The 14,247-nt window shown below is 43.9% G+C and overlaps 1 protein-coding gene across 3 annotated transcripts in view; it reads left to right on the forward strand.

The window, feature by feature from the left end:
• Window positions 1–14,247, forward strand: part of prima1 (proline rich membrane anchor 1) — a 155,283-nt gene that overhangs the window by 62,161 nt on the left and 78,875 nt on the right. The gene's annotated exons all lie outside the window — the stretch shown is intronic.

The raw sequence follows: 14,247 nt of genomic DNA on the forward strand, positions 1-14,247 counted from the left end.
CACTGTCAACGACACCTCCGACCTTTGTGTCGTCTGCAAACTTGCTGACCCATCCTTCAATTCCCTCGTCCAAGTCATTAATAAAAATTACAAACAGTAGAGGCCCAAGGACAGAGCCCTGTGGAACTCCACTCACCACTGACTTCCAGGCAGAATATTTTCCTTCTACTACCACTCGCTGTCTTCTGTTGGCCAGCCAATTCTGTATCCAAGCAGCTAAGTTCCCCTGTATCCCATTCCTCCTGACCTTCTGAATGAGCCTACCATGGGGAACCTTATCAAATGCCTTACTGAAGTCCATATACACCACATCCACAGCTCGACCCTCATCAACCTTTCTAGTCACATCCTCAAAAAACTCAATAAGGTTTGTAAGGCATGACCTACCCCTCACAAAGCCATGTTGACTGTATTTGATCAAGCCATGCTCTTCCAGATGGTCATAAATCTTATCCCTCAGAATCCTTTCTAACACCTTGCAGACGACAGACGTGAGACTTACCGGTCTATAATTGCCGGGGATTTCCCTATTTCCTTTCTTGAAGAGAGGAATTACATTTGCCTCTCTCCAGTCCTCAGGTACGACTCCAGTGGAGAGCGAGGATGCAAAGATCTTCGCAAGTGGCGAAGCAATTGCATTTCTCGCTTCCCAAAGCAGCCGAGGACAAATCTGATCCGGGCCTGGCGACTTGTCAATCTTAATGTTTGACAAAATTTTCAGCACATCGGCTTCGTCTATCTCTATCCATTCCAGCATGCACACCTGCTCTTCAAAGGTTTCATTCACTACAAAGTTGGTTTCTTTCGTAAAGACAGAAGCAAAAAACTCATTTAGGGCTTCCCCTACCTCCTCAGGCTCCACACACAAGTTCCCTATGCTATCCCTGATCGGCCCTACTCTTTCTTTGACCATTCTCTTATTCCTCACGTAAGCGTAAAATGCCTTTGTGTTTTCCCGGATTCCTTCTGCCAAGCCTTTCTCGTGCCCCCTCCTGGCGCTCCTCAGACCATTTTTGAGCTCCTTCCTTGCCTGTGTGTAATCCTCTCTAGCTGAACTTGACCTTAGCTTCCTCCACCTTATGTAAGCTACCTTCTTCCTTTTCACTAGAAGCTCCACCGCTCTCGTCATCCAAGGTTCCTTAATCTTACCCCTTCTTGCCTGTCTCAGAGGGACATATTTACTCATCACTCCCAACAACTGTTCCTTAAACCGTCTCCACATGTCTATAGTTCCCTTACCATGGAACAACTGCTCCCAGTCCATGCTTCCTAACTCATGTCTAATCGCATCATAGTTTCCTCTTCCCCAATTAAATATCCTCCCATTCTGCCTAATCCTCTCCTTCTCCATAGCTATGTAGAATGTGAGGCAGTTATGGTCACTATCACCAAAATGCTCTCCCACCACAAGATCTGATACCTGCCCCGGCTCGTTTCCGAGCACCAAGTCTAGAATGGCCTCTCCCCTCGTCGGCCTGTCAACGTACTGCGTTAGGAAACCCTCCTGAACACACCTTACATAAACAGCTCCATTCGAATCTTCTGCTCGAAGGAGGTTTAGAGCTGCTGTGAATCTCCACCAGCTGGAATCCATTAGTTTAAAGCACAACAGAAACATTATACTTTGCTTGTTTCGAGAGTGTGACAATTACCATGTTAGTTTGCATAGTTGACAAAACATGCATTTTCTATCAGGAACAAAAGCAAAGTCGCTGGAAAAGCCCAGCAGGTCTGGCCTCATCTCTGAAGGAGAAAGCAGAGTTAACGTTTCGGGTCCGGTGACCCTTCTTCAGAACTGATGGTGGCTGTGAAAATGTCAGCTTGTATGCAGAAAATAAGAGGTGGCTGGGGAAGGAAGTAAACGATAGGTAGAGTCCGAAGAGAGAGAAAGACAGTTGGACAGACAAAGGAGTTGGCAATGATCAGGCTGGGAGGGTGAATAGTTGTTAATGGGGACTATTAGTCACTAACAACAGAGGGTGTGTACTGGTAGGCAATGTGGTCACAAGGCCTGGTGTGTGGGGTAGGGGACTGGGACATGGGAGAGTTTAGGCCCGAAAATTATTGAACTCAATATTGAGTCCGAGGGCTGTCGGGTGGCCAAGCGGAAAATGAGGTGTTCCTCCAGTTTGCGTTGAACTTTGCTGGAACACTGCAGCAAGCCAGAGAAGGAGATGTTGGCCAGGAAACAGGATGGTGCATTGAAGTGGCAGGCAATAGGTAGCTCAGGGGTTTTTTTGTGAGCAGAACATACATGTTCTGCAAATCGGTCGCCAAGTCTATGCTTCATTTCCCCAATGTAGAGGAGATCACATTGTGAGCAGTGAGTGCAATAGACTAGATTCTGGGAAGTGCAGGTGAAGTGTTGCTTCACCTGAAAGGTATGTTTGGGCCCTTGGATACTGGGGAGCGAGGAGGTAAATTGACAGGTGTTGCACCTTCACGGGTTACAGGGGAAGGTGCTGTAGGGCTGTGAGGATGTGTTGGGGGTGAAGGAAGTGTGGACCAGGGAGTCCTGAAAGGAACAGTCCCTACAGAAGGCAGACAAGGAAAGGGAGTGGAATATATGTCTGGAGGTGGTGAAAATGATGTCTGATAATCTTCTGGATGTAGATGTTGGTGGGATGGTAATTGTGGATAAAGGGAACCCTATGGTTGTTGCGGGATGGAAGAGAACAGGTGAGGGCGGAAGTGCGGGAGATGGGTTGGATCTGACTGAGGGCCCTGTTGACAACGGAGCTGGGGAATCCTGGGTTGAGAAAGAAGTGGACATTTCGGCAGCTCCCTTGTCAAAGTTGGCCTCATCTGAACATATGCGACGGAGACAGAGGATCTGAGAAAATGGGATGGAGTCTTTGCAGGAAGTGAGGTGTAAGGATGTATAGTCCAGGTAGCTGTGGGAGTCAGTGGGTTTGTAGTGAATATTAGTGGTCGGTCTATCCCCAGAAATGGAAACAGAAATGTCGAGGAAGGGAAGGGAGGAGTCAGAGAAAGACCAGACGAAAGTGAGGACAGGGTGGAAATTGAAGGTGAAATTGATGAAGTTTTCCAATTCCAGACGAGATAGGGAAGCAGCACCGATGATGTCATTGATGTATCTGACAAAGACGGGGCCAGAATAGGACTGGAACAAAGAATTTTCTATCATTTCTATCATTCATTCATTCATAAGTTCTTGACCTTAAACAAAGCAGAGTCTTTTGCTAAGGGTCAACCATATTGGAGTCACATGTTGGCCAGACTGGGTAAGGATGCAGATATCTTTCCCTAAAGGACAGGAGTAAACCAAATGAGAATTTTACACCCAGCCAGTCACCTTGTGCTAAGCATTACCAATACAAACATAATTGTTCCAGAGTTTATTACTTGAATTTTAATTCCTTATCCATGTTGGGATTTGTACTCCTGACTATGGATCACTTGTCGAATAACATGACCACTATGTTATCCCAAACCATGATTTCAAGGTGAAAGGGGGGAAGTTTAAAAGAGATGTGTGAGGCAGGTTTTTCACCAAAGATTGGTGAGTGCCTGGAATGTGTTGCCAGAGGTGGTGGTGGAAGCAGATATAAAGCATCATTTAAGAAGCATTTGAATGAATACATGAAAAGGAAGGGAACAAAGGGATACAGATCCTATAAGTGAAGACAGTTTTAGTATGGAAGGGCAAAATGTGTCAGCGCAGGCTTGCAGAGCTGAAAGGCCAGTTCCTGTGCTGTATTGTTCTTTGTTCTAAAACAACTGGTGTTTAACCACCTTAAACATTCACTTCTTCCACCACCAGTGCAGAGTGCCTGCAGTAACTCTCCAATGCTCTTTTGACATCACCTACCAAATCAGAAACTATGCAATCTAGAAAGACAGTGCAGTGGTGAAGTGGGGATTGCACCACTTGAAAGTCTCCTTTCAAATTAAACAATTATGACTTTGAAATATATCCCATTCCTTCAGCCTTGAGAACTGTACAGCACAGGAATGGACTCTTCAGCCCACGATATTGTGTCAAACATGTTGCCAAATTAAACTAATCCCTCAGCCTGCACTTGGTCCATCTCCCTCCATTCCTTATGTATTCATGTGCTTATCTAAAAGTCTCTTAAATGTCCCTATCATATCTGCCTCCACACCATCCCTGGAAGCGCATTCCAGACTCCTACCACTCTCTACATTAAAGCTTGCTCCTTACATCTCTTTTGAACTTTCCCTCGCTCACCTTAAATGCATACCCCCTAGTTTTAGATATTTCAATTCAGGGAAAAAGATTCTGACTATCAACTTTAACTACGCGTCTCATAATTTTATAGACTTCGAGCCTAACCAAAGGTGCAACATGACATCCTGATCCTTGTACTCCATTCCCTGATCAATAAAGGCAAGCATGCCATGTGCTTTCTTTACCATCTTTTATCACCTTTTCTACTTGGGTGGCCACTTTCAGGGAGCTATGGACTTGAACTCCAAGATCCTTCTGTGCCTCAGTGTTGTTCAGGGTCCTGTCATTAACTGTATACTTTTCCTTAACATTTTATTTCCCAAAGTGCAGCACCTCATACACAGTTTAAACTTCATTTGCCATTTTTCTGCCCTTATTTACAACTGATTTATATCCCGCTGTATCCTTTGTCAATTTTCTGCACTATCCTCAACTCCACCAATCTGTGTATTTTCTGCAAACTTACTAACTGACCCATTTACATTTTCATCCAAGTCATTTATATATACCACAACCGGCAGAGGTCCCAGTATGGATCTCTGCAGATCAAGACTAGTCACGGACCTCCAACCTAAAAAACAACCTTCCAGCAGTACCGTTTGCCTTCTATGGGCAAGTCAATCCTGAATCCACGTGGCTATGTCACCCTGAATCCCATGCATCTTAATCTTCTGGATGAGCCTACAATGAGGGACCATGGTTTTACAGACCCCCTAACAGTTGCTGAGAAGTGGAAGAGTGGATTGGGAGGTAAATACTGGAAAGGCGCAGAAGTCACAGGGTTGTAGTTAGGGGTAATTTCAACTTTCCAAACATTGATTGGAAACGTTTTAGTTGTAATAGTTTAGACGGAGTGGATTTTGACCAGTGTGCTCAGGAAGGATTCTTGACACAGTATGTAGATAGACCAACACGAGGAGAGGCCACTTTGGATTTGGTGCTTGACAATGAACCGGGCCAAGTGTTGGACCTGTTAGTAGGAGAACATTTGACAGTAGCGATCATAACTGTTACTTCTACAATAGTCATGGAAAAGGATAGGTACATACAGCAGGTGAGGTTTATAATTGGGGGAAGGGTAATTACAATTCAGTTAGGCAAGAACTGGGTAAAATAAAATGGTAACAGATGCTGTCATGGAAAATCGCTATTGAAATGTGGAGATTGTTTGAGGAATGCATTCTGCGTGTGTTCGATATGTTTGTCCCCAGCAGGCAAGGAACATGTGATCGAGTGAGGGAGCCTTGGTTCTCAAGAGAGGTCGAATGACTGGTTAAGAGGAAGAAGAATGCTCTTATAAGGTTTAGGAAACAAGGATTGGAAAAGGCTCTCAAGGGATACAAGTTATCCAGGAAAGAACTGAAGAAAGGGCTTAGCAGAGCGTTAAGGGCATGAGAAAACCTTGGCAGATAGGATCAAGGAAAACCCCAAGGCTTTTTACACGCACGTAAGGAATAAGAGAATGACCAGAGAAAGTGTAGGGCTGATCAAGGATTGTAAACGAAATTTGTGTATGGAGCTTAAAAAGATAGGAGAGGTCCTTAATGAATACTTTTCTTCGGTATTCACAATTGAGAGGGACCTAGTTGTAGAGGAGGTACAGTGTGAAACAGGCTGGTAGGCTAGAGGACATTGATGTTAGTAGGAAGATGTACTAGGAATTTTGAGGAACTTGAAGATAGATAAGTCCCCCGGGCCTGATGGGATTTATCCAAGGATTCTATGGGAAGCGAGGGAAGAGATTGCAGGTCCTTTGACAATGATCTTTTCGTCCTCACTGTCCGCGGGTGTAGTGCTGGAAGATTGGAGAGAGGCAAATGTCGCTCCCTCATTCAAAAAAGGAAATATGGATAACCCCAGAAGTTACAGGCCAGTTAGTCTTACTTCAGTGGTGGGCAAATTATTGGCAACGGCTCTGAGAGATAGGATCTATGATCACTTGGAAAAGCACAGTTTGACTCGTGATAGTCAGCATGGATTTGTGAGGGGTCGATCATGCCTCACAAATCTTATTGAATTCTTTGTAGAGGTGACCAAATGTGTGGATGAAGGTAGAGCAGTGTATGTGGTATACATGGATTTAAGTAAGGCGTTTGATAAGGCTCCCCATGGTAGGGCCATGCAGAAAATAAGGAGGCATGGGATAGGGGGAAATGTGGCAGATAGGATTGGCTGACCCTTCGAAGACAAAGGGTGGTATTGGATAGAAAATATTCAACATGGTGCTCAGTTACGAGTGGTGTACACAACGTTCTGTTCTGGGTCCTCGTGTATATGTGATTTTTGTGAATGATTTGGATGTAGGAGTGGAAGGGTGGATTAGTAAGTTCGCGGATGATACGAAGGTGGGTCGAGTTGTGGATAGTGCGGAGAGCTGTTCTAGGTTACAAAGCAACATTGAAAGGATGCAGAGCTGGGCTGAGAAGTGGCAGATGGAGTTTAGCCCAGAAAAGTGTGAGGTGATTCATTTCGGAAGGACAAACTTCAAAGCAGAATACAGGGTTAACGGAAAGATTCTTGGCAGTATGGAGAAAGCAGAGGGGTCTTGGGGTTCATGTTCACAGTTCCCTGAAAGCTGCCACCCAGGTGGATAGAGTTGTTAAGAAGGCGTATGGTGTGTTAGCTTTTATTAATTAGAGGGATTGAGTTCAAGAGCCGTGAAGTTCTGCTCCAGCTATACAAAAGCCTTGTTCAGCCACATCTGGAATATTGTGTCCAGTTCTGGTCACCTCAATACAAGAAAGATGTGGAAGTGTTGGAAAAGGTGCAGAGGAGATTTACCAGGATGTTGCCTGGAGTGGAGGGAAGGTCTTACAAGGAAAGGTTGAGAGAGCTAGAGCTTTTCTCTTAAGAATGATGAAAGATGCAAGGTGACTTGATAGAGGTTTACAAAATGATCAGAGGTGTAGATGGAGTGGACAATCAGAGACTTTTTCCTAGGGTGGAGGCAGGTATTACAAGGGGGCGTAGTTTTAAAATGAGTGAAGGTAGATATAGGGGAAACGTCAGAGGTAGGTTCTTTACTCAGAGAGTGGTCCGGGCATTGAATGCCAGAGAGGGTAGTGTAGTGAGTCTCCTTAGGGCATTTAAGCAACTTTTAGATAGGCATATGGATGATAGTATAAGGTGGGAGTGGAGGTTAGATAGACCTTAGGATGAGGGTAAAAGTTTGGTACAACATCGTGGACCGAAAGGCCTGTACAATGCTGTACTGTACAATGTTCTATGTTCTATCTAATCAAAAAGAAAACAAGAGCTAGGTAAATGCTTAAATTATTCCTTATCTAGATTCTAGATTCACTAGATTTAATCCAGAGATGAAAGGCCTGTGTAAGAGATGAGACTGAGTAGTTTAGGCTCGTACTAGTTAAAGTTTAGAAGAATGAGAGGAGCTCTAATTGATGTATATAAAATGATTAAGGGAATTGACAAAGTAGACATAGAACTGATGTTTCTGCTTGTGGTACAATCTAGAATGAGAGGTCATAGTCTTAGGCTAAGGGGTGGCAGATTTAAAACAGAGGTGAAGAGGTACTACTTCTCTCAAAGCACTATAAATCTGTGGAATTTCTACCACAGAATGCAGTGGATGCTAGAATGCTGAGTAAACTGAAGAGGGAGATAGATTGATTTTTAATTAGTAACAGATTAAAGGATTACATGGAAATGGGCGGGAAAGTGGTGCTGAGGCTGAGATGTGGGGTGGCATAGTGGCTTAGTGATTAGCACTGCTGCATCATAGTGCCAGGGACCCAGGCTCAATTCCACTCCCGGGTATGGAATTTGCACATTTTTCCTGTGTCAGTGTGGGTTTCCTCCAGGTGCTCCGGTTTCATCCCACAGACCAAAGATGTACAAGTTAGTTGGATTAGCCATGGAAAATGCGGGGTTACAGATATGGGACTGGGTAGGATGCTCTTTCAAGGGCTGGTGTGGCCTTGATGGGCCGAATAGCCTGCTTCCACACTGTGGGGATTCTGAGATCACGCATGATCATATTAAATGGAGGAGTGCAAATTGTGGATTCCAAAGTTCTCCATCATACTATTTTAGGCTTTATGGTTAAGCTTGAAAGGAAGAGGGAGATCCTCTGTCTTAAAAGAAATGAAAACTTGCCGGATAAACTCTGAGAATGCAGTGGGAGCAAAGAGACATGCAGGTCAATTCCAGCAGTGTCAACCAACAATTAGGGTCAAAAGATGTTCAACTCCCTTACAAGTGGCTAATGTTCGAAAGTGCACCTCCAAATGCAACATTTCAGCAACTGCACAGCTAGCCTCACACACTACTCATGCTTCAAACCCGTATCACTTACTTATCAACCGTCTCCCAACCATCACAACCCAAACCAACTAAAAAGTTTCATCTTAGCATCACACACATAACTGTGTAGAAAGTCTTACATCCCCATATCTCACCTCATGTACTTTGCTAACTATCAAATTGTGGTAAGTGCATCATACAAGCACACTGAAACACAAACACACCCACAATCTAGATGCCACTTTGCATAGAAAACCTTGCATCTAGTGCTGAAAGTAAGGACTCTAGGAAGGCAAATTTCCCTGCCACTGTGTTTTCTACTGATGCTTTGACGTCAAATCAGGATACATAAAACATTGAGTATTGCTGAAAATCGATATAGTCAAAGCTTTCCACTTTGTACTCATCAGAACAGTTTGCAAAAATACCGAAGGGGCAAATCGACATTCGTACTGCATGAATGTAGAGTGCTGAGTGGTGGAGCGTTGTCATAGAGAATACCCTAGTTAATTACAACTGGCATGTAACTGCAAATATTGTTTAAATTTTAAACAAGTTAGTTTGACTTTGATTAGTCAAAGCATTGCCCTGATTGATGAACCACAGAATGAATCTTTTGTTGGGTTGAAGCAGGCATTTGATGTGAATTGTCCTGAAGAGTGGAAGACAACAGGCTTTTTTTCAGAATTACATACATTTTGTACTATTGAATGATGATAGATTTAGGATGGTTTCTTCAAAAGTCACATGCTTGACCTTGTAGGAAATGATGACACAAGCCCAGTAATCAAGTTGACCTCACTTTGAATAAGCAGCCAACATAGTGAAATGCAACAACATTTTTCTTAATCTTCTCTACTCTGTGTTATTCAGAATTGCTTAAGTTTCCTGATCATGCGGCAAGACTTCATAGGAATTATCAAAATAATTTATTCGCCTTTTCATTACTTCTGGAAGAGTACCCTGTTATATTTAAAAAAAACCTTTCTTTATTTCTTCATGGGATATGGGCATTACTGATGAGCTGAGCACTTACTGCTCATACCTAATTGCCTTTTCCGTGAGCTGCATTCTTAAACCATTGCATCCGAAGCACTTCAATGAGGTGTGAGGCTGTCACGCACTGCTAGGACTGTACAAGTGGACTCTGGGTAGAGAGTAGAGACCAAATTTTCGATCACAACAGGGTGATGTTGTGAAACCTCTTATGAAAGCTTTCCTGTTGACATAATAAGTTCCTGTTGACATAATGAACAGTGCTCGCACAGAATTGAAATCAGTAAAACTAGCTGGCTGCAGAAGCATGACAGATGCAAATCACGATGACTGGCATTGGCAATGTGCCCCTGTTAGGGTAAACTCCAGTGTCGGGCATCGGCAAAAGAATTTGAAAGAACATGCTTTATGTCTTTCTTTTAGATTGGATTCATGATCAACTTAAGTCAATATGGCATTTTTGAAAATGAGCGATAGTAAACTTTTGCTTCTGTAAATAACTATTTCCGCAGGCACCAGATCCAAGCTAGACTGAATCTGTTGAAAACTCTTGTTCCTAGTTGAATTAATTCATATCTGTAGTGTTATAGGGAAGTGGAATTGCTGAAGGTTATAGATTGTCTGCAGCAGTGAACAGTTCTTGTAGTTTGAATAAATTGGTGCATGCCCACTTCACCTACAGCTTCATCAGAGGACCAGTTATTAGGAAAGTACTTAACAAATCTGAGGTGTCAAGATTTTGAACTGCATTAATGGCTTAAGGATATTTTAACACAGGAAATGTATTAAGATACAATTCTTGGTGCACACTAGCACGGAACATTAAAAATTAATTAAGCTAATTTTAGATTATAAATATCTTTCTCATTATAGAACTAGTTATCAGAAAAATAATTTATTGGAGCATCTTACTGGCCATAAACAACATGGACGATGGAGAGAAATTTGGGACAGATTTGAGAGAAAATCGAATGAAATGTCAAGGTCAAAATGTCCCTTTTTCAAACTAAATGTTGGATGTTGAGATGTGATTCTTGCTGGTGGACAACAAAAGCTTAATTTACATGAATAATCACTCATTATCGATCCCATTATTAATTAACCTGCCTCATTAATGTGGAGTGTCCGATTCTACCACCCACCAGATTGAAACCTGGTAGCGAGAATTGCTGACATGAAAGTCTGTGCAGAAGTTTGGTTGACTCCAGCTCGCTATTTGCTCCTCTGGACCTCATCTTGAAGCACATTCCAAATGGCAGTGACTGCATGGTGGTCCCCATATCCGTGGATATTGGCATCCAACTTAACCATCTTGTCTGCTTTGACATGGCGCATCTCTGATCCACTGACAATACATTTCTGTACTTCAGTTGCTTCACTTTGGAGGACACTAGTGCAGCAAATGATTGGACTAGGCTGAATTTCAGTGCTTATTTACATTGTGCTTTGCCTTTTTGTGCTTTACTTCTTTAGTTGGACTTTAAAGGTACACAGCATTTATATCTTGCCATGCTGCTTAACACAGACACAAAGCTTGTCATACTTGTCAGCAGTCATCAGGTAATAGTGTGGACATGTTGTTGCACGGGACTATCTAATGTGAATCTCACACTGACTATACATGCCAGCAGCCTGCATGGCAAACTCAGGTATGTGCTTCAACCAGCATTCAGGAGCATCCAGGTACGGTCAGTGAATGGCAGCATCCGCTCATTGTAGCTCAGAGTTAGCCTTTCTGCTCGCGATGGCCAGGGTCAGCAGGTCTGTGCAAGTTGTGGGCCACAATCAGGTCTGCAGGTCCAGGGCAAGCAGTCAGCAAATTTGCTAATCGTCAGTCAGGGACTGAATGTGAAATGGTCAGGGGTCTGGTCAGTCAACAGTCAGTATCGTCCAATGAAGGTGGTGGGCTATGGTCAGCGCTAGGGATGAACTGAATGAGAGTTATGGGCGGAGGTGTCAGGGACATTGTTGTAGGGAATTGGGGAACCCAACACTGGAAATTGCAGACCACATCCTGGGATGCAAAGGGCAGAAGGATGGTGACGGGGTAATATTCTGTCTATAAGAGGGGACAATATGGTAGTGCGGGTGAATTATCAGCCTCTCATTATGACCTTGCAGAGGACAGTGTGCATGATGCTGGCGGGCAGAGTCGATCTGTAGTGACCAGCCTAAGGAGCTAATGAGGAGATTTGCAGGCATAACTCTCGGTGGTGTATGGAAACATGGGGGATTGGTAGTGATGGGCTTTCCAAGGACTGTCAGGTGGAAATAGTCATGGAGATTCAGGGAGATCCTGATGGCTAGGTTAAGTCTGGGACTTACAGTGCTGATCACAAGTTGTATTGATTTCCATGATCTTTCAATTCCTAATTGTGACTTCTAAATGGGAGATGACTTCAGCCACATCCAGACTGAGGATTCAGATTTTTTTTTTCTTTCTATCATAGATCACTTCTCAAGTCTACGGTACCCTTCAAGGGGAAATTGCAATAATCATGCCTTTGCAGAAGATATGTTCAAGTCATTTGTAATCATTTCACTCCACATGTGAAATGCATGCATTGTAGAACTGTGTAGGTGCAAATGCTGGTCAAACAGTCTTGGCCATATCATTGGTCATGCAGATTGAAGATAGTCATCTCTGTGAAGCAGAATGATCACAGGTGACCTTAAAAGGGGCACCTGTGGACAACAAAGCACAAAAATAATGCAAGATCTCATAATTGGCACACAGTGAAGGAACTGATTCCCGCTTAGTATAAATTGTAAGTACAATGTAATATGTACTTATCTACAAGGGTGCCTTTTTGTGGGTGATGTGAGGCTGGGAGGAGGACAGTTCTACACTCATACATCATTTACAGTAAGCTACTGACTCGTCACAACATGGCTGATGCTACATTGATTCGAGGAAAGTCCCTTGTCAAAGTTCCATATAGAGCTATTCCATGGCCTTCTTTATTAGAGAACTCCATGAAGGGGGATGTGATGGCCTAATGGTTTTATAGCTTAGGTTATTACGCAAGGAGCCCAACTAATAGTTGGGGGTAACAAAATGTGAGGCTGGATGAACACAGCAGGCCAAGCAGCATCCCAGGAGCACAAAAGCTGACGTTTCGGGCCTAGACCCTTCATCAGAGAGGGGGATGGGGGGAGGGAACTGGAATAAATAGGGAGAGAGGGGGAGGCGGACCGAAGATGGAGAGTAAAGAAGATAGGTGGAGAGGGTGTAGGTGGGGAGGTAGGGAGGGGATAGGTCAGTCCAGGGAAGACGGACAGGTCAAGGAGGTGGGATGAGGTTAGTAGGTAGCTGGGGGTGCGGCTTGGGGTGGGAGGAAGGGATGGGTGAGAGGAAGAACCGGTTAGGGAGGCAGAGACAGGTTGGACTGGTTTTGGGATGCAGTGGGTGGGGGGGAAGAGCTGGGCTGGTTGTGTGGTGCAGTGGGGGGAGGGGATGAACTGGGCTGGTTGAGGGATGCAGTGGGGGAAGGGGAGATTTTGAAACTGGTGAAGTCCACATTGATACCATATGGCTGCAGGGTTCCCAGGCGGAATATGAGTTGCTGTTCCTGCAACCTTCGGGTGGCATCATTGTGGCAGTGCAGGAGGCCCATGATGGACATGTCATCAAGAGAATGGGAGGGGGAGTGGAAATGGTTTGCGACTGGGAGGTGCAGTTGTTTGTTGAGCCCAGACTCTTCCCCCCCACCCACTGCATCCCAAAACCAGTCCAACCTGTCTCTGCCTCCCTAACCGGTTCTTCCTCTCACCCATCCCTTCCTCCCACCCCAAGCCACACCCCCAGCTACCTACTAACCTCATCCCACCTCCTTGACCTGTCCGTCTTCCCTGGACTGACCTATCCCCTCCCTACCTCCCCACCTACACCCTCTCCACCTATCTTCTTTACTCTCCATCTTCGGTCCGCCTCCCCCTCTCTCCCTATTTATTCCAGTTCCCTCCCCCCATCCCCCTCTCTGATGAAGGGTCTAGGCCCGAAACGTCAGCTTTTGTGCTCCTGGGATGCTGCTTGGCCTGCTGTGTTCATCCAGCCTCACATTTTGTTATCTTGGAGTCTCCAGCGTCTGCAGTTCCCATTATCTCTAATAGTTGGGGGCCCAAGTTTAAATCTTGCCATGGTAGATGATAGAATTTGAGTTCAACAAAATTCTGGAATTGAGAGTCTGATGATGGTTGTGAAGCTATTGTTGACTTTCAGGAAAAAACCCATCTAGTTCACTATCCTTTCACTTGATACAAATGACATTTAGCTGGTTTCTATCAAAATTCAGCTCATTGTATTTTCTGTTTAGGTGAGGGCATTTCTTAATGATTGTTGACCCATCTGTGGCTTGCTGTCAAGTCATAATTAGTAGGCTGTAAGACTTTAACCAAGCAGTTGACCAGTTTACAATAAGTTACCGTCTAATCAATGAACACTAATTTGTGAAAATTTTGGGATATGATCCTGCTGGTTCTTCTCTAGAAATCAAAAATGTATTTGCTGAAGGGAATGGATCATATGTTTGAAAAACATGCTTTTACAGATGCAGTCTTCCAAAACAGAGCTCGCTCTTTCAAGAATGAATATTGTAAAATCCTATGCATGCTACTCCTGAATTTATTGTATTCTATTTTGTAAAGGCAATTCAATAAGCATGGTAGACACATGGAATATCTTTTATAATGGAATTTAAGTTTAAATTTAAGATGCTTCTGCTGTTTTTAAAGTAGAAACATAGCGATAAAGGTAAAAGTGAACCTGTGATATA

This window comes from Stegostoma tigrinum, chromosome 10 (genome assembly GCF_030684315.1).
Source record: "Stegostoma tigrinum isolate sSteTig4 chromosome 10, sSteTig4.hap1, whole genome shotgun sequence".
NCBI classification, from domain to species: Eukaryota; Metazoa; Chordata; class Chondrichthyes; order Orectolobiformes; family Stegostomatidae; genus Stegostoma; species Stegostoma tigrinum.